Source organism: Pelobates fuscus, chromosome 3 (assembly GCF_036172605.1).
Source record: "Pelobates fuscus isolate aPelFus1 chromosome 3, aPelFus1.pri, whole genome shotgun sequence".
NCBI lineage: Eukaryota > Metazoa > Chordata > Amphibia > Anura > Pelobatidae > Pelobates > Pelobates fuscus.
This window is the reverse complement of record NC_086319.1, coordinates 394,027,196-394,050,824: the sequence shown is the minus strand read 5'-3', so window position 1 is coordinate 394,050,824 and position 23,629 is coordinate 394,027,196. Positions and strand designations below refer to the sequence as shown.

General features: G+C 40.0%; 10 non-coding genes across 10 annotated transcripts; 6 read left to right on the top strand and 4 right to left on the bottom strand.

Annotated features, from left to right (window-relative positions):
- Window positions 1–319: 319 nt before the first annotated feature.
- On the bottom strand, window positions 320–536 carry LOC134603737 (small nucleolar RNA U3). The gene has a single exon (XR_010090486.1). It is a non-coding gene; the product is annotated as a small nucleolar RNA U3 (small nucleolar RNA).
- A 2,732-nt stretch (window positions 537–3,268) lies between these two features.
- Window positions 3,269–3,340, bottom strand: TRNAE-CUC (transfer RNA glutamic acid (anticodon CUC)). Its single transcript has one exon. It is a non-coding gene; the product is annotated as a tRNA-Glu (tRNA).
- A 6,985-nt stretch (window positions 3,341–10,325) lies between these two features.
- Window positions 10,326–10,399, top strand: TRNAI-AAU (transfer RNA isoleucine (anticodon AAU)). Its single transcript has one exon. It is a non-coding gene; the product is annotated as a tRNA-Ile (tRNA).
- Window positions 10,400–14,058: 3,659 nt separating this feature from the next.
- On the top strand, window positions 14,059–14,173 carry LOC134603858 (U5 spliceosomal RNA). Its single transcript, XR_010090599.1, has one exon. It is a non-coding gene; the product is annotated as a U5 spliceosomal RNA (small nuclear RNA).
- A 1,639-nt stretch (window positions 14,174–15,812) lies between these two features.
- LOC134603839 (U5 spliceosomal RNA) lies at window positions 15,813–15,927 on the top strand. Its single transcript, XR_010090581.1, has one exon. It is a non-coding gene; the product is annotated as a U5 spliceosomal RNA (small nuclear RNA).
- Window positions 15,928–17,587: 1,660 nt separating this feature from the next.
- Window positions 17,588–17,702, top strand: LOC134603789 (U5 spliceosomal RNA). Its single transcript, XR_010090535.1, has one exon. It is a non-coding gene; the product is annotated as a U5 spliceosomal RNA (small nuclear RNA).
- Window positions 17,703–18,561: 859 nt separating this feature from the next.
- On the top strand, window positions 18,562–18,676 carry LOC134603863 (U5 spliceosomal RNA). The gene has a single exon (XR_010090604.1). It is a non-coding gene; the product is annotated as a U5 spliceosomal RNA (small nuclear RNA).
- A 2,343-nt stretch (window positions 18,677–21,019) lies between these two features.
- LOC134603822 (U5 spliceosomal RNA) lies at window positions 21,020–21,134 on the top strand. The gene has a single exon (XR_010090566.1). It is a non-coding gene; the product is annotated as a U5 spliceosomal RNA (small nuclear RNA).
- Window positions 21,135–21,772: 638 nt separating this feature from the next.
- LOC134603752 (U4 spliceosomal RNA) lies at window positions 21,773–21,913 on the bottom strand. Its single transcript, XR_010090499.1, has one exon. It is a non-coding gene; the product is annotated as a U4 spliceosomal RNA (small nuclear RNA).
- Window positions 21,914–23,310: 1,397 nt separating this feature from the next.
- Window positions 23,311–23,527, bottom strand: LOC134603730 (small nucleolar RNA U3). Its single transcript, XR_010090481.1, has one exon. It is a non-coding gene; the product is annotated as a small nucleolar RNA U3 (small nucleolar RNA).
- Window positions 23,528–23,629: the final 102 nt, after the last annotated feature.

The following is a 23,629-nucleotide window of genomic DNA, read 5'->3' as shown; positions in this document are numbered from 1 at the left end:
ATCCATAGCCAGCTATAGGGGGCCATGTGATCGCTCTTTGAGAGCGATCACATGGCCCCCGGGGGCCTCATTTGCCGGAGGGGGGCTGCCTGGGCTCTCAGACAGCCCCCCAGAAGAGGATCGCGGCGGAGGTGAGTACACCTCTGCTCCTGGGGCTGCAAGCCGTTACGGCGTTCTATGCCGCCGCAACGGCTTTAAAGCCCATTAAAGCCGCGACGGCATAGAACGCCGTAACGGCGTTAAGGGGTTAAGATAGTTGTAATAATATTTATTATAGATGCTTGCTTACGTAATCTATTCATTGACAGAGTATGTAGTAACCACTCAGCTTGTGTTCTCTCCCTCCTACTCTCCAATTAAGGAAATAGGAACGGTCATCAACAGCAACCAGCAGCTACAATAAAGCAGCACTGGGAGCCCACATCACGCTCAGGAGAAAACACTCAAGCTCTTCCTCGTGGGTACTGAGTTTGGACACTTTAGAGCACATTTCACCAGTTACAAACTATAGAAATGATCCCTGAAAGTATAGTCTTAATGAACCTTTACTACAAGCAAAGAACAGGCTGCCAAAGGTTTCTATTACACATGTGGTGACATTCCGTACATTTCACATTTACACAAACATAAACAATATTATCAAACAAAATTTTTAAAAAATAATTCCTGAAGTTTCATAGGATTGCAATGCTTTTAAATAAAATTGACAAGATTGTTGGTGTGAAATAACAATGGCTTATTTTGCATACAACACGCCCACTAGCCAATGAGTCACAGCTTTCAGTTTGCAGGATTCTCCCAAAACTCCCACACTGCTCCCATACACACAGCCACATTCTATAACAGCGACTATCCTTCCCAATATCTTACTCAGTGTAATTATTATTATTCAGCATAAGACAAGGACAGTAAACAGGACTGTGGAAACAATTTTGTATTGATCAGTAAACAGTTTCAATGAAAATTTTTAGAACAGATCTGTACCAAAGTAAGTGTCAACTCGGGATGGAAGAGGTGCAGTATATAGGACACCGGGTGGGGTGCAAAAACTGGAACCGGCCAAGATAGAGGCAGTCGCTAGCTGGCCCAGTTCCCGCACCAAAACCCAAGTGCCTGCCTTCCTAGGGACTGCGGGGTCCTACAGGAAATTTGTCCCCAATTATAGCGCCATTGCTAAACCCCTCACCAACCTGACCCGCAAGAACCTGCCCCGACAGGTAGCTTGGACCCCAGAGTGAGAGCAGGCATTCCAAGCTCTCAAGGACACCCTGGTAAAAGCCCCTGTGCTGGCTGCCTCAATCACAGGAAAAGTTTTCTCGTCCACACAGATGCCTCTATGTTCGGACTGGGAGCAGTACTGAGCCAGGTCGGGGACGATGGCAGTTACCTCAGCAGGAAGCTCTTACCCAGGAGGTAAGCTACGCCGCCATCGAAAAGAAGTGCCTGGCGTTGGTGTGGGCACTCAAAAAACTGCTGCCGTACTTGTATGGACAGCAATTTACCCTGCTCACGGATCACAACCCGTTGGTGTGGCTTAACCGGGTCTTTGGGGAGAATGCCAGGTTTTTACGGTGGAGCCTGGCCCTGCAGTCGTATGACATTGCCATTAACTACAGACCCGGTAAGCAGAATGGCAATGCCGATGACCTGTCCAGGAAAATCGCCCTGGACAAGTGATCCATGGGTGCTTTCCCCGGACATCAACAGGTTGATCCGCTGGGATCCACCTGGATGCCGACTAGTGGTTAAGGGGGAGCTTTGTAGCGGGATCACCACTAAACCGTAAAGTGTGGTAGTGTATTTGCCTATGTTCCCCATGTATTCGTGATTACTTGTGTGTTTTACCTTCTCCCCGTTCGGGAGACTGCGTACGAACACAGCCCGTTCGTCTCACGAACGGGGACCACCCCAATACCCCATTTAGAATTTTTATTTAGAATGTTCACACCTCGCTAACGACTTGTGGAAACCACAAATTGCAAGGGAAGCTTTGGCGTGTGCCGACCCGTTCGTTAGACGAACGCCATCCAAGGGAGCACTCGCAGATTGGTTCTCACCTCGTTCGGCTCCCAAAAGAGGACCTCCCCAGCGACCCTTGGAGTGTTCACACTAATCAATTAGAATGTTGGCAACTTGTAATATAAGTGTGAAACCGCAAGGGAAGTAATTAATGAGTGCTTCCCTGGGTGGCCGCCATTCGTATAGATGAACGCCGGTCAGGGGGAGCATTCGTGTACGGAAAGGAGGCGCTTCCCTTGCTTGGTTTCACCCAGGTACCCCGTGAACAGAGGCTGTTCATGCTGGTTACCATTCTGGGGGTCCCTGAGATTGATGGGGACACTCTGTGTGGACAATGGCGGTTTGGCGGGCTTTCTGTACCTGGGAGCCCAGGAGGCGGGAATCTTTCACACGCACAGGCCCTTGGGAAGGGACATGGTGTGGCAGGAACAGGGGACAAAGGGACTAGGGACCCGGATCCAATATACGACCCCTGGGAGGGGAAGGACAAAGGGAGGGGACATTGTCTTTTACCTGTTTTCCACCCCCTTGCATGGGGAGAGTATAAAGCCGAGTGTGGCCAATAAAGCTTGTTGTTGTACCCCGGGAACTGTGTGTCGTCTAGTTACTGGGGGAAAATGGGTCTGGTCAATAATTAATAGCGGAGGTAACCAGCCGGGTTACCCAGGGTCTGTTACACTAACATACTCTGCTTTCTTGCCTTTTACTAAAGATTTCTGTGGAAAGGAGCAGCTTTTATGAAATCTGACAAAGGTCAGGCTATATAATTGTTTTTAAAAAATTGTTTTTAAAAAAAAATTATTTTATGGTTGTTATAATGCCCGAAAGAATTATTTGTGTAAATCTGGCTACGTATTTGCACTCCTACTCCAAAGCAAAAGTGTCTCTAAACGTCAAAAACAATGTGTGTGTGGCTCACTTAACAGCCATTATTCAACACTTCTCAAGTTCATTGTACAACGAGCTCTGGAATAGACTAGCTTCAGGTTGACCAAATAGTTAGCCATTCTCTTCACTTATGTTTTTTGCTTTAACTTTTATTTTTATTTGGGTGCTATTAGCATTTTTTTCAAGTGGGCATTGTTCTTCTCTGTATGTTACTTGGTATTCTGGTAAGACAACAAAAATATATGCTATATTTCTAATGTTTCCTCTTTTTTCGAAAGTCATATAATAGCACTTTCCTGCTAGTGTTGAGAGTGATATAATTTAAAAAAAAAAACCATCAAATAATTATTGAAAACTACTATTCCCTGACCGGGAATCGAACCCGGGCCGCGGCGGTGAGAGCGCCGAATCCTAACCACTAGACCACCAGGGAAAGATGCAAAATGTCAATTAACGTAAATGTAAATTGAAAGACATGAACCACCTTCAATCTCAGAAATAACAGTAAATTCAATCCACATAGGAATTCCTTATAGCCTTAGAACTTAATATAAAATATGTGGAAACTATACAGTATGAGATTACTAACATGCATTTCTTTAGTCACCCATTTATTGGCTCATGTAAATTCTGTATTGTCATACTACATAAGACAACATCTATAATCAAAGTACTGAAGTGTGGCTCAGTGGCAAGACAGCAGGCCAGGGACACAGAAGGATCCAGGTTCAGTAAAGCACCTTTGGTATGGCCCTGCCTGGATGTCACAGTGACAATTACATTAATGTCCCTTTTACCTGGACTGACTACTTACACTGAACAAAAGGTATTGTACGAAACTGGTTCGTGGATTGCAGGATAACACTTACAAGGAAAGGTTACAGGAACTTAACATGTATAACTTGGAGGAAAGACGTGACAGGGGGGATATGATAGAAACATTTAAATACATAAAGGGAATCAACACAGTAATGGAAGAGACTATATTTATAAGAAGAAAAACTACCACAACAAGAGGACATAGTCTTAAATTAGAGGGGCAAAGGTTTAAAAATAATATCAGGAAGTATTACTTTACTGAGAGGGTAGTGGATGTATGGAATATCCTTCCGGCTGAAGTGGTAGAGGTTAACACAGTAAAGGAGTTTAAGCATGCGTGGGATAGGCATAAGGCTATCCTAAGGCCAGGGACTAATGAAAGTATTTAAAAAAATTGGGCAGACTAGATGGGCCGAATGGTTCTTATAAAGCCAGGGACTAATGAAAGTATTTAAAAAAAAGTGGGCAGACTAGATGGGCCGAATGGTTCTTATCTGCCGTCACATTCTATGTTTCTATAACCATAAGGAGCACAAGGAATGCAGATAGGATGTTTCAATACATACATATACTTTATATGCTCCCAGAAGTCAATTTTCTATCCTTTTTTTCCCACTCCAGCTTAAACTCTATGCAGACCACTGTATTCAAGTGGATATTTTAGTTACAGCTTCCCATTGATACTGCACTGTGGTGACATTCTGTCATCAAACTAATATGGTGACCAGGGGTCATGTGACCAAGCTCATGTATGCCTTTCTCACAGTGGGATAAGCTTTACCTTTGATATGGTAATTCAATACCTTTACAGGTCAGGAAAGAGATAACCACTCCCCCCTATCCCCATTCCTTTCTGTTCCTTCTTGGCTGCGCTACTAAGCAGACCCTTAAGTAGACATGGGCTAATTTTTATCATGGTGAACTGTGAGTGGGATCTGGTTATTTTATAAGATTTAGTTGTTATTGTTAGTTAGGTTGTTGTTGCTGTTGTTGTTGTTGTTGGTATAGTTAGTTAGATTGTGTGTCATTATTTGCATGTTGTTGTTGTTTTGTCTCTGAATAAATATTTGTTAAAGTAGACGGACCAGAGTTTATATGTGTATGCGTACATAATAATTTATAGAGTTTGGTAATACACCACATGTGGCGACCATGAATTTTAGACTTCTACAACAAATGTTTGTGAGGCGCAATAACTACCATATTGATACATAATCTAAGAGCAAGAGACTTTATAGCATAGGATTCGTTGTTGAAACAAATATACAAATGTGTTTTGTTGACTGTTTTAAATTTGTGTATTGTGACTGACATATTTTGTTGCAAATTGTAGCATTTATAGGTTTCACTTTGTTTCTGTACAGTTTTAAAGTATTGGTGATAAAAAGGGAAAATTGAATAGTTTCACTGCATTGGAACCTTTGATGTTTTGGCCATTTTAATAGCCCATGTGCTGTATTGTCTCTCTCTTGTTGCAACTAACCAGAATGAAACTTAATCTATTTTAATTGTTTTCTTAGATGTTACATTTTGAGGCTTCCCTGCATTCTAAGTTTAAATAGCAAACATTTTTTGTTGTTGTTATCTTTTGTCTGTTTGAATAATTGAATTCAGGATAGGAGCATAATGTTTGTGCATTATGACTGACAGAACGTATTTTGTTGCAAATTGTAGCATTTATAGTTTAATTTTGTTTCTGCACAGTTTTAAATTATTGGTGATTAAAGGGGAAGATTGAATAGTTGCACTGCATTGGTATTATTGATGTTTCGGCCATTTTTAATAGCCCATGTGCTGTATTGTCTCTCTCCTGTTGCAACTAACTAGAACTAAACTGAATATATTGTAATTGTTTTTGGATGTTACATTTTGTACATTTTGTGGCTTTCATTGCATTCTAAGTTTAAATAGCAATCTGTTTGGTTTTTTTTTTGTTGGTTCTCTTTTGTCTGTTTGAACCATTGAATTCTGGGTAGGAGCATTGTGTTTACATGATAAAGGTATTGGGGCTAATACAGTGTGGTGGCTATTGTTTAGCCAGGTTACCATTTCCATTTTTACACTGGAGTGTGTTTAATAGAAAATGAAAAGTTTGTATTTGAGGTAAATATTATGAAGTAAAGGTGCCTAGATTTTTATATGGTTGGGAATGATCATTGTGCTGAAGTTACAGTCAGGTATTTTTCAGTTCCCATATCTTCCTTTTAAATCATTCTGTTTATTTGTAAACCCCCCACCCCCTCCCCTTAAACAAACAGGGTGGTTTTGTGTTTTGCTATCTGTGGGCATTTCTCGTATTGAGACTGTGACGTTTTTTTCTTAAAAGACAAGAGTTTGTTTGAATAGGTTAATGTAATTAAGTTTTTCAAATGGTCCAATCTCTTTGGAGCCAGTTTCAGTTGTTTTTTTAAATTAATGCCATTGTTAAAAGCTTGTTGTTGTTTTTTTTTTTTTTTTTAGTCTGCTAGTCTATTTCGATTAAAGAGCTCAGTTTTAAAATGTCATTTCTGGGTACTAAGTATTTTTCTGTAGACGTACTAGAGTACTTCAAGAATGACATTGACAAACATGATGGACCATATGAGCTTCCAGAACCAGCAGGCCCCAATTGTGGAAAATATGAAGGTTTCATGGATGTTTTGACACAGATTGTTGCTAATAAAAAGTGCCATATTAAGAAAAGGAAAAGCTTGGTTGTTGCTACAATAAGGGGTTTGGCAAGCATGGTAGTCGAATTGCAGCAAGCTAATTTAGTAACCACTAATAAAATGGAAGATGCTCTTGATAAAAGAGATTGTTTTAAAATAGCTGCCCTAAGAACAAACAAAATGATCGAGGGGTTGGAGAAGGAATTAAAGGAAATAGAACAACAGAGAGATGCATATAGTGCTAAGATCACTGAACTCCAAGACCTAGTCATGGAATATAAAATGAAAATTAAAGAAAACAGAAATAAATGGGATAAGGAGATTCCTAGAGTATGCCCAGACCAGTCGTATTATATATCTGAAAGTAAAGAACCAGTGCTGGGAACAAAACACAAGGGAAATGTGCCAATTGTAAATGGTGTCCCACAAGCCCCTATAATAATAACTGAACATTTTAATGTAAGAGAAATGCCTACTAGCTTCTCTAGACAGACAAGGACTATGTCAATCACAGACAAAGATAATTTCCAGAAATGGTGGGGAAGTATGCCAACTGACGACTTTAACACCTTTACACATTGGTTTATGAGGGGAGCAAATAGAGCAAAAAGAGGAGGTCTTAACTTAGAAGAATGGACAGAACTGTTAGAATATGCTATGGGTCCTTTGGCTAGCAGACTATTTGGATTTAATAACAGTGTGTCTGATCAGGCAGGAAGAATTGCTGCAACAAATTTCTATCTAGTCAGCATAGAGAAAGAAATAGCTAATATTATGATGAGGCCAGCAGATGGTCCTAGAGAGGTAGCTCAAAGGATATTGTTCTGGTATACGCTACGCCAACCTCAACAGCCTCTGGTCTTGGGCTCACCAGAACACATTGCTAAAGTAATGGAAGCCCTTCCCTGGGAGTGTCAAGAATTTGTCAGGCTTTTTGATCCAACACCAGCAGACTTAGAGATTGTACTAACTAGAGCTGACAATTGGTGGATTAAGCATCCTTCCTCAGAACAGGCCTTCTCCGTTTCAGCCATAAGAACATTCAAGGTTGACTCTGGTAGAGATTTAGATGGTAAATGGAGAAGCCAGAGGTGGGATGTACCCGAACAAGAGGGATAATGAGAACTGGACCAAAACAGGACTTTGACAAAAGATGGAGAGATCCACAGAGGGACCATAGGAATAGGGACAGTGCTAAAAGAAGCAATGTAATGGGAGATAATTGGAAAAATAGATGGGAGGGGCCTAAGGTAATCAATAATAATTGGAATAATAATAATACATGGGAGAGGCTAAAAAGGAGAGAGAATAACTGCAAAAATCACAGTTGGCAAGAAAAACAGAGAAACAACAGGAACAGTTATTGGGAGAATAATTGGAGAAGGAACCATAGATGGGATGAGCATCAGACTAATAGACGGAATTGGGATAATTGGAGGAATAAAGAAGGGAATAGAGACTACTGGGACCTAAAGAGACAGACTGAGAGATTGGAGGCAGACATGAAAGCACTTAGGGAACAGATGAGGGAGGGAAATACTGATCAATTGGGGTTCCCCAGTAATTAATAACTCCCATAATATTTGTTGTCCTCTACATCTGTATGTATGTATGTTTGTTTTCTTTTGTTTCTATATTTTATCTGTCTCACCATTATCTCGTAACACTCCAGTTTAAAGAGGACCTTAGTATGTATTGTTATACATATATATATATATATATTTTCATATTAAGGATAAGCCTCTAAATTCATTAATTACAGTCAGGTGGGCCAAATTCCAAATATTTTTTGTTTTTATTAGTTTAGCACGCCTGCACTGCCAGCTATGTTTTTTTTTTTGTTGTTTTTTTTTTTTGATGCTGGATTAATAATTTAAAAAAATCATAGTTTAAGTGAATTGTGGCCAACGTGAGGCTTATATTTGATCACACTGGAGAGATGTGATAGTGTAACTTTCTGTTTACAACCGTAAAAACATTAAAAGCATTTTTTTTTATTTGGTTCCCAACAAATATAGCCTCAAGTTGATTTTTGATTGATCTATAGATTGCACGCTGCCAAACTGTGTCATGGTAGCATTCAGTCTATTTTTTTTTTCTTCTCTCTCTCCATCTTTGATGCTTTTTTTTTTTTTTTTTTTTTTGCTTTTTGTCATTAAGAATATAGGGAAATTAGATTGCCTTGAGTGAAGATGGCATAAAGAATAAAGTGACAATGTATGCTATTTGTTCTATTTGGCTATACGCAGGGGATTAAATAGTTGTGGGTATGAGAATTTGCACCTATGTTCAATTGCGAATACATTTTTCACCCTTACATCTTTCCCACTCACATTCATGTATTGTAATTTTCAGTTAAAACTATGTACATTTTGTGATTATTGCATGTATTCACCAGTAAATTATAAAATAACTAATATGGTTTTGTGTTCAACTCTCCATCAGGTGTGGAGTAAATGTCTAAATTAATCAAAATTTCAGGAGACATTTGTGGGTCTTTTACCTACATCTAAAATGTAAACATAGCCTTAAGACACCACAACCAAATAGATTTTATTAGACAAAACTAGTTAAGCCTTTGACACAAGACAATACGCTGATTACTGTTGTACATTTTTCATTGTCTGTGTTTGATTCAAAGAACATTTTAATTGGAAGGCCCAGAGAGGTGAAGGTAACTGACATGTCCTGTCACAGTTTACTATACAGATGAAGAAGTGCTGGGATTACCAAGACAAACTATTATCATGAAAATGATTACTATTCAGATGAAGAGGTGCTGGGATTACACGTCAAACTATTATCCTGAAAATGGATACTATACAGATGAAGAAGTGCTGAGATTACCAAGTCAAACTATTAACACAGCCCAGAATGAGGATAAAGTAACAGCAAGAAGCAGGAATTTGTGTCATTTCAAGGTGGTCACAGAATGAGTTTCCCCTACACTCATGAACTTGCATGTGCCATTAAACAAACAAACCTCAAGCTTTGTAATGGATTGGCTAAGACAATATTCAAGGAGAATTCATTCTAAAATCACAGCTATCAAGCACACAGATCAGTCACAGTCTTCAGATTCCAGTCCCAGGCTAAACTAAACATCATATTGTGTCATAAACTAGTGATAATTACTGTATGGGGTTGATTGTGTCTGGATTTTACTTTACTTCACATGAACACATTACCATATAATATTAATGAACAACTACCAGGGTTCTTACCAACCCACTAGGGCAGTAGTTAATTTAAAAACGGAACAACTGAAAACAATAGAAATTGGGGGAATGTGCGGTGATGCAACCCCTGTTTGACTATATTCTTTCTCTCACTTTTAAATGTGCTCAACATAAGAGAAAAAAAAGTGAGGGAATGTGGTGACATTCTGTCATCAAACTAATATGGTGACCAGGGGTCATGTGACCAAGCTCATGTATGCCTTTCTCACAGTGGGATAAGCTTTACCTTTGATATGGTAATTCAATACCTTTACAGGTCAGGAAAGAGATAACCACTCCCCCCTATCCCCATTCCTTTCTGTTCCTTGTTGGCTGTGCTACTAAGCAGACCCTTAAGCAGACATGGGCTAATTTTTATCATGGTGAACTGTGAGTGGGATCTGGTGATTTTATAAGATTTAGTTGTTATTGTTAGTTAGGTTGTTGTTGCTGTTGTTGGTATAGTTAGTTAGATTGTGTGTCATTATTTGCATGTTGTTGTTGTTTTGTCTCTGAATAAATATTTGTTAAAGTAGACGGACCAGAGTTTATATGTGTATGCGTACATAATAATTTATAGAGTTTGGTAATACACCACCTGCACTACCTGGCATCTACAGCGACAGTGGCTTGTTGGGTATGTAGGCTTCTTTCTCTAACTGGGATTGATCACTCCTCGAGGGCCCATTCAGTTGGCTCCTGTAGACATAGCTGTCAGTACCATGACTATCGTGGCCGGTTAGCTCAGTTGGTTAGAGCGTGGTGCTAATAACGCCAAGGTCGCGGGTTCGATCCCCGTACGGGCCAGCTAAGTTTTGGTTATCATCTCCAAGGCAAAACTTTCAAATAGCCAGAGAATCATGGGGAACCTTGCTTTTAGACACCGGTAAGGTAATGAAGGTTTTAAACCCTTCAGCAACTTGTAATGGGAGGGAAAGGGGCACTAGAGGGTCCTGCAGTGCCAGGAAACTTGGTTTCTTAGCGCTATAGGGTCTTTAGGTTCCCCCCACCCTCAGGATCCCACTCCCGTTGAAGTGATTAAACACTCGCCTTTCTCCAGTGCCGGGCTCCCTCGGTGCTGGGAAACTCTCCTCCTCCTCCTGACGTCAGCGCTGAATGAGCATGCGCGGCAGGAGCCGCCCATGCATTCAAAGCGCCCATGGGAAAGCATTTTCTTAATGCTTTCCTCTGGACGTCCAGCGTCTTGATTTTCACAGTGAGAAGCGCAGAAGCGTCTCTAGCGGCTGTCAGTGAGACAGCTACTAGAGGCTGGACTAACCCTAGTGTAAACATATCAGTTTACAGCTGCAGGGTTAAAATCTGTGGGACCTGGGACCCAGACCACTTCATTGAGCTGAAGTGGTCTGGGTGACTATAGTGGTCGTTTAAGGACAGAGACAATTGTACAAGTTCTGATCAAAGCAAAACCTGGAATTTGACTATGTGTCTGTTCAACCATAATTCACCTTTTTCATATTAAGTGCACCCACACTTATTATAGATATTTTTTTTCAGGAGAAGCAGGGCTTTCATTTCACATCAAATATTTCTATCTGGAACTATTTAATATGAATAAAATCTAAAACAAAGTTTAAGAAATGTTATATTTTTTTAGTTCTGCATGGCATTTTAACTGTGAATATCATAATACTGTTAGCTTTTATTGCAGTAAAATACACATATTTGTATTCAGCAATGTCTCATGAGTACTCCCATGTACAGGAACTAAAAGGAGAGCTGGGAGAGGAAAATAATGTCTGGTCTCTGAGCAGGATGGGCACCAACCCTATATGTAAGCGACAAAAAAAGGAAACAAGCTTTGCCCAGACCAAAGTGTACTGAAAACTGCTTTAAAAATTAACTTTTAAGAACTATCATTTAAAATCAGTCATAATGAGGAAGTGAGTGGGAATTGTACAGACTCCCTTAAACAGAGGTACCTTAATAGGTGCAAAATAAAGCACAATGTTGTCTAAAGCAACTATGTTGCAACGTGCTTTATAAAAAGAGAGAATTGTTGCTCTTGCTGGCAGAGACAGCTTCACTGTAGTGAAATGATTAAGCACACAGAGATAAATCTTTCTGCTGCTGATAGAGACCTGTGAATATGTGTCTCGTGCAGCAAAAAGGCGAGTTGGTCAAAAAATGATGCAGACTCCCTTAGAAGGGAGCTTTGTGAGTGCAAGGATACAATACTGTGCTGTCTAAAGCCACAGTGTTGTTATGTAACAGGTGTTGCTAATGCTAGCAGAGAATGAAAAATATGTGTCTCATGCAGCTACACGTTAGTGAAGAACATTTAGCACCTCTGAATGTATGTCTCATGCAGCCCACTTGTCACTGCAAATACTGTGCTGTCTAAAGCCACAGTATTGTTGCTAGTACCTGTTACTGGCAGAGACAATGCACAAGTTGTCAGCTTGTTCAGCATAAGGTTCTATATAGATAGTTGCCGTCTGGGAGGAGTTGGACTGATCGGTCTGAGCGGGAAAAACCCTAATCTGAGCCTTCAAGGGCACCTGAGTAGAATAATACACTTAAACTATCTATACTATGTGCATGCCTATAGTGCATAGAATTCTATAGTAAGATCGTTGGTAATATGCTATTACTATAGTGCACATAACACTGAATCTAGCCTGGTAAGGTGAAGTGAAATCCTTCCTGTCAGCCCTCTATGGATCATGAGTCAAATGATGTTCACATATGGCAGTCCGAGAGTGCGAGTGTACCCCGAAGCGCGTTTCGCCAGCATGGGCGGCTCTTCAGGGTTTTTTAAGCCAATGGTTTTACAGTGTTTCCTCTCACTGTCACACATTTGTCCTTGCACAATCTGAAGTCGGTCGTAACTTTTCCAGAGGCGGGTTCGCACAAAGTTGGCCAAAGAAGTACGTTTATGGAGGTTGGCGGGCCCCTTCTTATAAATTCCACTTGAGGGTTTATGTATTTCCCACTTAGGTGTAGTCCCAAAAAGGAAAGTTCAGGCCTTCTTTGAGCCGTGTCCTTTGGTAGTGGTGCTGACCTTGTGGGGCTAGCAAATACGTAATCCACAGGTGGTCTTCTTCACGGATAATCTAGCAGTTGTGCACTCGGAACTGTCTTTCAGCAGCTTCAAGGCCGGTGGTGAGTTTTCTGTGGGGCTTTGTTCACTTGTGTATGGAGTTAAATGTCTCTTTCCGGGTGCAGCATGTCCCTGGTTACCTTAATGCAATTGCAGACTCTCTCTCTCGTTTTCCGTGGGAGCGGTTCAGGCAGGCAGCACCGGAGGGCCTGCCCTGTCTGGAAGTGATGTGGAAGCTTAGGATGTCATGCTTGCAGGATGGGTGAGGTCTTCGCTATCTCCTGCTACATGGAAGGCGTATGAGAGGGTCTGGCAGGATTGGTACCGACTGGTGGCGCAGGTAGGGTCAATTAAGGGGTATTGCTATTTACTGACTAATCTGGCTCAGGAGGGATGTATTAACAAGTGCATGTCAGCACTAGCCTTAAACCATATGTTTTAGTTTTAATATGTTTTGGATCATTGTCCGCGTTAACGCACCTATTTTATTACTGGTTTTGCAGGATAATTATTTTAATAAATTGTCTGCAGCTTTATCTTATACCCATAATCGGTGTTGTGTTTTATTTACTATACCAAGCTTTGTATTTGCTAGAGCAAGCTTAAACATTGCAGGTACAACCTGGAAATGTAGTGTTGAGGAAAGTGTGGACAAAGGACGACACTGGCGTTCACATGGTTAACAGCTGCAGGACGCAACAGTTGCTCAAAGAATTCATGTAACAGCATATCAGCTCGGGGCGTACCTAATTTACATACCCACAATGCTTTGCAAAACAAAATGGCCATTTTTATTTACGTATTCAAATAATGATAAGTCTTTTTTTTTGTCATTCTTTCTTTTATTGGGGCACTGGGGTGTAGTGTACAAAAAAATAAAGGGAGGGTGCAATAGTAGATAGGCGCATATTACATTTGTGTAGTATTACGAAAGCACTCTTGAAATTAATAGCCTCTTTGAACTTTTTTGGAAAACAAGCAATGCAGTCTACAAACAGGAAATGTAGTTTTGAGGGATGTGTGGACAAAGTACGACCCCAGCAATCACATGGTTAACAGCTGCAGGGCTCAACAGTTAGACAAAGCATGCAGTCAACAGCATGTCAGCTGGGTACGTGCCTAATTTACATACCCACAATGCATTGCAAGGCATGATGGCCATGTTCAATTAGCTACTAAATTAATAACAGTTTTTCAGAGGCAATACGGTATGTTTTTTATTTAACCCCTTAAGGACACAACTTCTGGCATAAAAGGGAATCATGACGGAATATATCCGCCATGTGTCCTTAAGGCGGTAATAATTATACTGGATTCTCCATGTTGCAGTTTATTGTAGTATTGCTCTCCATATGTTTAGAAGCACATGTCTGAAACTGATGTGCTACCGTGACTTTTTGGATGCATGCTCTGGTTTCTCTTCAGACCGAATAAATCTTTCGCCTTTTACTAAAGATTTCCGTGGAGAGGAACAACCATGAGTTTCATTCAATTTTTTGAGGCCTGACCTGTGTCAGGTTAAATAATTGTTTAATAAAAGAGACCATTATAGTAATTAGAACAAATCTTTTGCTGTTCTGAATATGTCATTGCCTTCTACGGCCGAAAGGTCTCTAAAGTGTAAAGGCGATATGTGTATGGACAAGATAATGGTCATTATTTGTCACATCTTAAGTACATCTTTCTAAAATAGGATTCTTGTCCCTTATGTCTGCTCACTCGCCTTCCCTTCTTTTTATCCTTTCTTTGTCTTGGTCTTCCAATATCTTTTCTTCTATTTTTAGCTTTCTTCATGAGCTCTGGAATAGACTAGCTTCTAATATAGGGGGCCCCCACCCACCCCCTTATCCGAATAGCCCGAATTTTGTCCAAATTCACATTCGGACCGAAACGAATTGCAGACTCTCTCTCTCGTTTTCCGTGGGAGCGGTTCAGGCAGGCATCACCGGAGGGCCTGCCCTGTCTGGAAGTGATGTGGAAGCTTAGGACGTCATGCTTGCAGGATGGGTGAGGTCTTCGCTATCTCCTGCTACATGGAAGGCGTATGAGAGGGTCTGGCAGGATTGGTACCGACTGGTGGCGCAGGTAGGGTCAATTAAGGGGTATTGCTATTTACTGACTAAACCGGCTTGGGAGGGGTGTATTAACAAGTGCATGTCAGCACTAGCCTTAAACCATATGTTTTAGTTTTAATATGTTTTGGATCATTGTCCGCGTTAACGCACCTATTTTATTACTGGTTTTGCAGGATAATTATTTTAATAAATTGTCTGCAGCTTTATCTTATACCCATAATCGGTGTTGTGTTTTATTTACTATACCAAGCTTTGTATTTGCTAGAGCAAGCTTAAACATTGCAGGTACAACCTGGAAATGTAGTGTTGAGGAAAGTGTGGACAAAGGACGACACTGGCGTTCACATGGTTAACAGCTGCAGGACGCAACAGTTGCTCAAAGAATTCATGTAACAGCATATCAGCTCGGGGCGTACCTAATTTACATACCCACAATGCTTTGCAAAACAAAATGGCCATTTTTATTTACGTATTCAAATAATGCTAAGTTTTTTTTTTTGTCATTCTTTCTTTTATTGGGGTACTGGGGTGTAGTGTACAAAAAAATAAAGGGAGGGTGCAATAGTAGATAGGCGCATATTACATTTGTGTAGTATTACGAAAGCACTCTTGAAATTAATAGCCTCTTTGAACTTTTTTGGAAAACAAGCAATGCAGTCTACAAACAGGAAATGTAGTTTTGAGGGATGTGTGGACAAAGTACGACCCCAGCAATCACATGGTTAACAGCTGCAGGGCTCAACAGTTAGACAAAGCATGCAGTCAACAGCATGTCAGCTGGGTACGTGCCTAATTTACATACCCACAATGCATTGCAAGGCATGATGGCCATGTTCAATTAGCTACTAAATTAATAACAGTTTTTAAGAGGCAATACCGTACACGGTATGTTTTTTATTTAACCCCTTTTAAGGACACAACTTCTGGAATAAAAGGGAATCATGACGGAATATATCCGTCATGTGTCCTTAAGGCGGTAATAATTATACTGGATTCTCCATGTTGCAGTTTATTGTAGTATTGCTCTCCATATGTTTAGAAGCACATGTCTGAAACTGATGTGCTACTGTGACTTTTTGGTTGCATACTCTGGTTTCTCTTCAGACCGAATAAATCTTTCGCCTTTTACTAAAGATTTCCGTGGAGAGGAACAACCATGAGTTTCACTCAATTTTTTGAGGCCTGACCTGCGTCAGGTTAAATAATTGTTTAATAAAAGAGACCATTATAGTAATTAGAACAAATCTTTTGCTGTTCTGAATATATCATTGCCTTCTACGGCCGAAAGGTCTCTAAAGTGTAAAGGCGATATGTGTATGGACAAGATAATGGCCATTATTTGTCACATCTTAAGTACATCTTTCTAAAATGAGATTCTTGTCCCTTATGTCTGCTCACTCGCCTTCCTTTCTTTTTATCCTTTCTTTGTCTTGGTCTTCCAATATCTTTTCTTCTATTTTTAGCTTTCTTCATGAGCTCTGGAACAGACTAGCTTCTAATATAGGGGGCCCCCACCCACCCCCTTATCCGAATAGCCCGAATTTTGTCCAAATTCACATTCGGACCGAAACGAATTGCACATGTCTAACAAATAGTGATAATAATAGTAGAATAAATAAAGATAGTAACTGTAGTATAAAATGATATGGTCTGGTTCTTCCTGGAAGGGACACTACATGTGTAATAGAAACATGAAAGGATAAGTAAACTATCCAAAAAGAATCCGATACAAATACGTGGATACAATGTTGCTAATCCACCACTAGATGTCACTCAATAGCCGTATAAAGTCCTGTAGGAAATTGCAACATAGTAGCTGAAATTCTACAAGATATTATAGTTTCCTATTTTCATGTAGAGTGATTCCCCAGGCTATAGTATGAATCTAGGAGTCAAAAAAATATATAAATCTTGGGCAACAGGGAAGGTGCCAATTGGTCCCTATTATAGTCTAACAATTAGCCAAATAGCTAGTCCCTACGTATTTGTCAGCCGGCACATGTCCCCTCCATGCTCTGAGCCCAATAATCAAGTAGTGCAAGATTAGTTTCAATAAATAACCCTATGCCCAACCATATAAAGAGGGATTGAGAAACCCTATTGGAGAAAGCCAGAGTAAGGTATAGGCATCCCCAACTCCGAAGGCTGGTGTCAAAAGTTAAAGTACAGTCTAAGAGCCTCCTGGTTCGGGAGATACACCAGAAAGCCCCCTTCCAGTTTGTCCAGTTCTTGTAACAATGATTATGCAAATTGTGTTAGTTGTTAAATGTCAGTTCTTGCAAATGGCCCAACAGTACATAAAGTAATATGTCCTATTGTGTTTTACACCCCACCTCCTATAGACTGTAAGCTCGTTTGAGTAGGGTCATCTTCAACCTATGGTTCTTGTAAGTTTTCTTGTAATTGTCCTCTTTATAGGTAAATCCCCCCTCTTATAATATTGTAAAGCTCTACGGAATCTGTTGGCGCTATATAAATGGCAATAATAATAATAATAATAATTTGTTTCTTAGTTATAAACAGTAAATGTAGTTTTGAGGGTTTAGACAAAGCGCAACCCCAGCACTCACATGGTTAACAGCTGCAGGGCTCAACAGTTAGACAAAGCATGCAACTGTTTTGCGAGCTGGGGGCGTGCCTAATTTACATACCCATATTGCATTGCAAAAAATAATGGCCATTTTTATGTACTTGTTAAAATAATGATAAGCTTTTAATACATATTATGATGTGTGTTCATTTAATAATTAATCATACCGGATTCTCCAAGCTACCTTCTCTCTAAATGCGTAAGGATTCTCTCTATATGCTTAAGAGGACATTTGTGAACCCGCTCTGCTACTCCGGTAGGCATTTGGCATACTCTGGTTTCTCTTCAGACCGAATAAATCTTTCGCCTTTTACTAAAGATTTCCGTGGAGAGGAACAACCATGAGTTTCACTCAATTTTTTGAGGCCTGAGTAATGTCAGGCTACATTAAGTGGTAAAATGTCAGATTTAAGTAACAAGTGAAACAGAGCATCCATTGAAATGATTACATTATCAATTAAATCTTAGTGCAAAATAAATCAAATATAAATATGCGACTAAATATTTGTTTAATAGTATCATTCTTTCATCCGTGTCATCATGCCTATAATTTCACTTTCCTAAGACACTGTCAATAATTGCCAGAGACAAAGTAAAGTCATTAAAAAAGAATTTCAAATATTTTCAGTATTTGTTCTGGAGATAATTCTGTGTCCAAAATTTGCCTGTGAACCCACACAAGTAAAACATTAAAATATGCATAATAATATAAAACCACACGTCAATTACCTTCAATAATGGCAATTATTTTTACTCACTGAATTTAAATTAACATTAAATCTTAATTAAAGCATCTACCAGCATGCTCTCCTCTCTTTGAATATTTGCATACGTTAAATAACTACATATCCCTGCATGCTCTTGTTTCTTGAATTCTGTGCACTACGATGAACTACACATCCCAGCATGCACTACTTTCGGGTACACTCAAAATATACCGAGCATTTTTTCTCATTCTGGAATCGGACAGACTCAACAGATAGACAAAGCATGTGTTTAACACCATGCTAGCTGGGGGCGTGCCTAATTTACATACCCACAATGCTTTGCAAAAAATAATGCCCATTTTTATGTACTTGTTAAAATAATGATAAGCTTTTAATACATACTATGATGTGTGTTCATTTAATAATTAATCATACCGGATTCTCCAAGCTACCTTCTCTCTAAATGATTAAGGATTTTCTCTATATGCTTAAGAGGACATTTGTGAACCCGCTCTGCTACTCCGGTTGCCATTTGCATACTCTGGTTTCTCTTCAGACCGAATAAATCTTTCGCCTTTTGCTAAAGATTTCCGTGGAGAGGAACAACCATGAGTTTCACTCAATTTTTTGAGGCCTGAGTAATGTCAGGCTACAATAAGTGGTAAAATGTCAGATTTAAGTAACAAGTGAAACAAAGCATCTCATTGAAATGGTTACATTATCAATTAAATCTTAGTGCAAAATAAATCAAATATAAATATGCGACTAAATATTTGTTTAATAGTATCATTCTTTCATCCGTGTGATCATACCTATAATTTCACTTTCCTAAGACACTGTCAATAATTGCCAGAGACAAAGTAAAGTCATTAAAAAAGAATTTCATATATTTTCAGTATTTGCTCTGGAGATACTTCTGTGTCCAAAATTTGCCTGTGAACCCACACAAGTAAAACATTAAAATATGCATAATAAGGGGGCGGAGTCTGGTTGCCGAGCGGACCAGACGTGTGTCGTGCTGGCTCCTGCATTTGGCACCGATTAATCAACGAAACTGTCTAATTCAAGGCAAAATACCAGGTCAGCTGGGCATGATCTAAGCAGAGGGAGTCCCGGTGGCCTTCTGGATACCACACAAGCGACTATTACACAGATAACTGGATTCAGAGATTTGAGGCCTACTCGTGACAGAGAGGGGGAGAGGCGGCCGCTCTCCTCGTTCTTCAGCTACCCGTGGGACCCCACAATACTGCTTTTGATCCTCCCTTCCCCCCTCCCCCCCAGGACTGGTGGGGGTTATCCCGGTCCCCACTGGAGAACCCTCTGATTCACTCTAGTGGACTTTAACAAGCACCAGCAACGCCGGTGACTGCAGCCTGCCAGGCAAGATGACTGCCTTCCAAGTGGATACCCCCACACAAGCTCCCCGCCAGGTGCCTATGGATGCAGAGCCATGGCTGATAGCATTTGACAGAATCTGTGCCCAATTCTGGGCCAAGATGGCAAGGAGACAAGCATATACCTTACCCAGGGATCCACACGTTCAGGCTCAGCTCAGGCCTACGGGCTGCAGAGATCAAAGGAAGCACCTGAAGCGCACCTCACGCAGAGTCCAGACAGGGAAGAAGTTGCCTCCGGGCAGACCACCAAAGCGGCAACGCCGACAGCCCAACAAGCCACTCCATGGTAGCATCAGAAGACGGCACTCTGGTTGGCACAGTAGCTCCATGCGCAGATCGCGCCATTTGAGGGTTCCCGCTCAGAGGGGTCGGCCACATGCACCGCAGAGACCCAGAAGCCACGTGCCTGGTGATGATCTGTACCGGAGCCCGAGCAGAACAACACGAGAGTGCAGCGGTACCTGTGACTGGGAGGGCACCCACACGGGGCTAAACAGACTCTGGCTGTTATGTATCTGCAGCCTCCCATCTCTTGGCATCGGCTAGGCAGCCCCCAAAGACACACACAACACGCATACAATGCTTGCGGTACCCACATATTGAAATGGCAAGCAACCCAGTGGTTATTTTTTTTAATTTTATTTTATTATCTCCTGCTATACAGGTAGACCCTCTTCTTATATTTAAAGCTTACTAGTAATGTTAATTTAGGCAGTGCCGCCGGGCAAACGACCTTGGGTACACTCCCATGCTGTCCTCCGCAGACTACCCTCTCCCTGTTCAGCATGTTACACAGGGAACTACCTAATTTCTAGCCTGTCTCGTTAATATTCTGTTATACCACACACAGTCAGACACCAAGCCTAACATAAGCCTACTAGCCTCCTTTCTGACTAACACTAAAGTGTGATGTCCTACAAAATATATAAAATGTGCATACCCACAGCCACACTGTTTTAAATTCTGTGTAAATCTTATGTGTGCTGTTGCTGTTGTGGCAAGACATGCTTGTACTGTTTTATGTGCACGACAAAAATAAAGAATTAAAAAAAATATGCATAATAATATAAAACCACACGTCAATTACCTTCAATAATGGCAATTATTTTTACTCACTAAATTTAAATTAACAATAAATCTTAATTAAAGCATCTACCAGCATGCTCTCCTCTCTTTGAATATTTGCATACGTAGAATAACTACATATCCCTGCATGCTCTTGTTTCTTGAAATCTGTGCACTAACATGATGAACTACACATCCCAGCATGCACTACTTCCGGGTACACTCAAAATACACCGAGCATTTATTCTCATTCTGGACAGACTCAACAGATAGACAAAGCATGTGCTTAACACCATGCTAGCTGGGGGCGTGCCTAATTTACATACCCACAATGCTTTGCAAAAAATAATGCCCATTTTCATCTATGTAGTAAAATAATGATAATCTTTTCATACATATTATGTTGTGTGCAAGTTTATGTGATAATTAATTATGCCGGATTCTCCGAGCTATGTCTTAACTAAGGATTTCTCTATATGCTTAAGAGGACATTTATGAACCCGGTCTGCGACTGAGATTTAAGTTTATCATACTCTGGTTTCTCTTCAGACCGAATAAATCTTTCGCCTTTTACTAAAGATTTCCGTGGAGAGGAACAACCATGAGTTTCACTCAATTTTTAGAGGCCTGACACGTATCAGGCTACATAACAAATGTATAAAATCAGATTTAAATAACAAACTAAACAATGGAATCAGTTTCAATGGTAATGTTACCAACTAAATTCTAGGGCAAAAAATAAAATGTACATGCATGATAAAATATTACAGTATTGTTTTAAAGTGTCATTTGTTCATCCATATAATCCTACCAGTAAGTTCAGTTTCCAGAGACAAAATAAAGTCATTAATTAGAAATGTCACATATTTCTCAGAATTTAATCTGGAGATTATTTTATGTCCAAGATGTTAAAATTGTAAAGTGTTACAGAGCAATAGTAGCAATAGTAAAAATCTCCCAGCATGCTTAACTGTCATGGAATCAGGGCACATACAAACTGACAGGCGTCAAATGTTTGGGTATCAGCAAGTACCATTACGTTCTGTAGACAGGGGACTGCAAATCAGGAATAACACAATACATGTTTAGAGACAAGGCAAAGTAATATTCTAAAAGTAAAAACCCTTGTTTTTTTTGCATTATATGAGTTTATGAGCATTTATTTCTTAAACCAAATATTAAAAAAAAGTAATTCTAAGTGAATCTTACATTAGACAAACAATAAATCAATCTTGTTGAAAAATAGTTAAATATATTTTTATTGTTGTACATGCAATTTCAGTCTCCTTAGAGACTGTCAAAAATTGCCATTGCTGACTATATTTCAAGTCATCATGGCGGGGTATTGGTAAAAGTTTTCAATTAGCAATAATCACGCCTCGGATAAACCTCATTGGCTACGATACTGCCACTGCGCAAAGCTAACTCATATGATCAAAGTGCACAGTCAACATTCAGAAAACTCTCATTTGCGTTGTGGAGAGACATGTGTGCATGCTAGGTCTGTGCTATGCATTCTGGGAGGCAGTATGGTAATTACACTGCGAATAGGCTACCAATCCTCAGGCTGTTCCCAGGAGACTGAATTAGAGACAAATTGTAAATCGGATATTTCTCTTAGCTTCCTATCTGATGAGGTGACCAAGGACTGAGGTAAGCAAAATAAGTTTTATTTTAACCCTTTCTGCACTACGGGGAGGTGGGGAGGTGGGGAGGTGCAAGGGAGGGGAAGCTATAGTGCCAGGAAAAAAACCTTTAAGTAAGATTCCTGGCTCTCATACCCAGAGGGCTTGGAGGCGTGGCTTGAAGCTATTAATCGTTTAATATTAGATTTCGGCAATTCGTACTGCAGGCACTATAACAACTTCAATAAGATGAAGTTCTGTAAGTTCAATAAGATGAAGTTGTTAAAGTGCAGGTAGTGTCCCTTTAAAGGACTGATTTCTCTTTAAATAAGTCCTTTTATAAAGTAAGAAAGCAGGGACACTCTTACTGCCTAAAGCTTTTGTACCTACCTGATCTAGCAGCTTCTTATCCCTATTATAAATGTTGCAGTACTGTTTATGGACTGTGTTACATTGTACAGCACCCACTTTGTGCTTGAACACAGGAAATTCAGAAATTCAGAGTGTTATAAAAGCCTATGGACATTACAGCAAATATGCTTCCCACTGTCTTACGCGGTGTATTTATTATCTAACATAGAAGGACAGAAAACAGGACTGGGAACAAGTTTTAAGTGATCAGTAAACAGTTTAAATAGAACATTTTAGAACAGATCGGTAGCAAACTTTAATTTCTGGCGAAATCGAGATTCTTGAAAGAATTTGGAAGTGAACGGGTTAATTCACCCCATGTGTGAGAGTTTGATCCAATGCACCGGGGGACACAGGGGATTGAAATTTACTCTGTAATACTCACTAAACCAGAGTTAAAATGAGTACTTAATATAGATAATAAGTACTCTCCCTCCCCCCGCTGGATGTTAGGAAGCAGACACAAACCTTTTCAGTATGTGTACATTTAGTAAGAAATCAGACAATGTTTTAAATGGAATGCAATACATACAGCTACCAACAGATGACGTAAATACTGATAGATTTCAGAACATACACTTTGCAGCCAACAGATGGCGCATGACTGACAAATGATTACACACGACAAAAAAAGCCAAGAAATAACGCACACACTAATTAAAACATAGATAACAAATGAGACAATTTCAAAAACCCTGACGAGATATCTTTGTTAAGATAGTTGTAATAATATTTATTATAGATGCTTGCTTACGTAATCTATTCATTGACAGAGTATGTAGTAACCACTCAGCTTGTGTTCTCTCCCTCCTACTCTCCAATTAAGGAAATAGGAACGGTCATCAACAGCAACCAGCAGCTACAATAAAGCAGCACTGGGAGCCCACTTCACGCTCAGGAGAAAACACTCAAGCTCTTCCTCGTGGGTACTGAGTTTGGACACTTTAGAGCACATTTCACCAGTTACAAACTATAGAAATGATCCCTGAAAGTATAGTCTTAATGAACCTTTACTACAAGCAAAGAACAGGCTGCCAAAGGTTTCTATTACACATGTGGTGACATTCCGTACATTTCACATTTACACAAACATAAACAATATT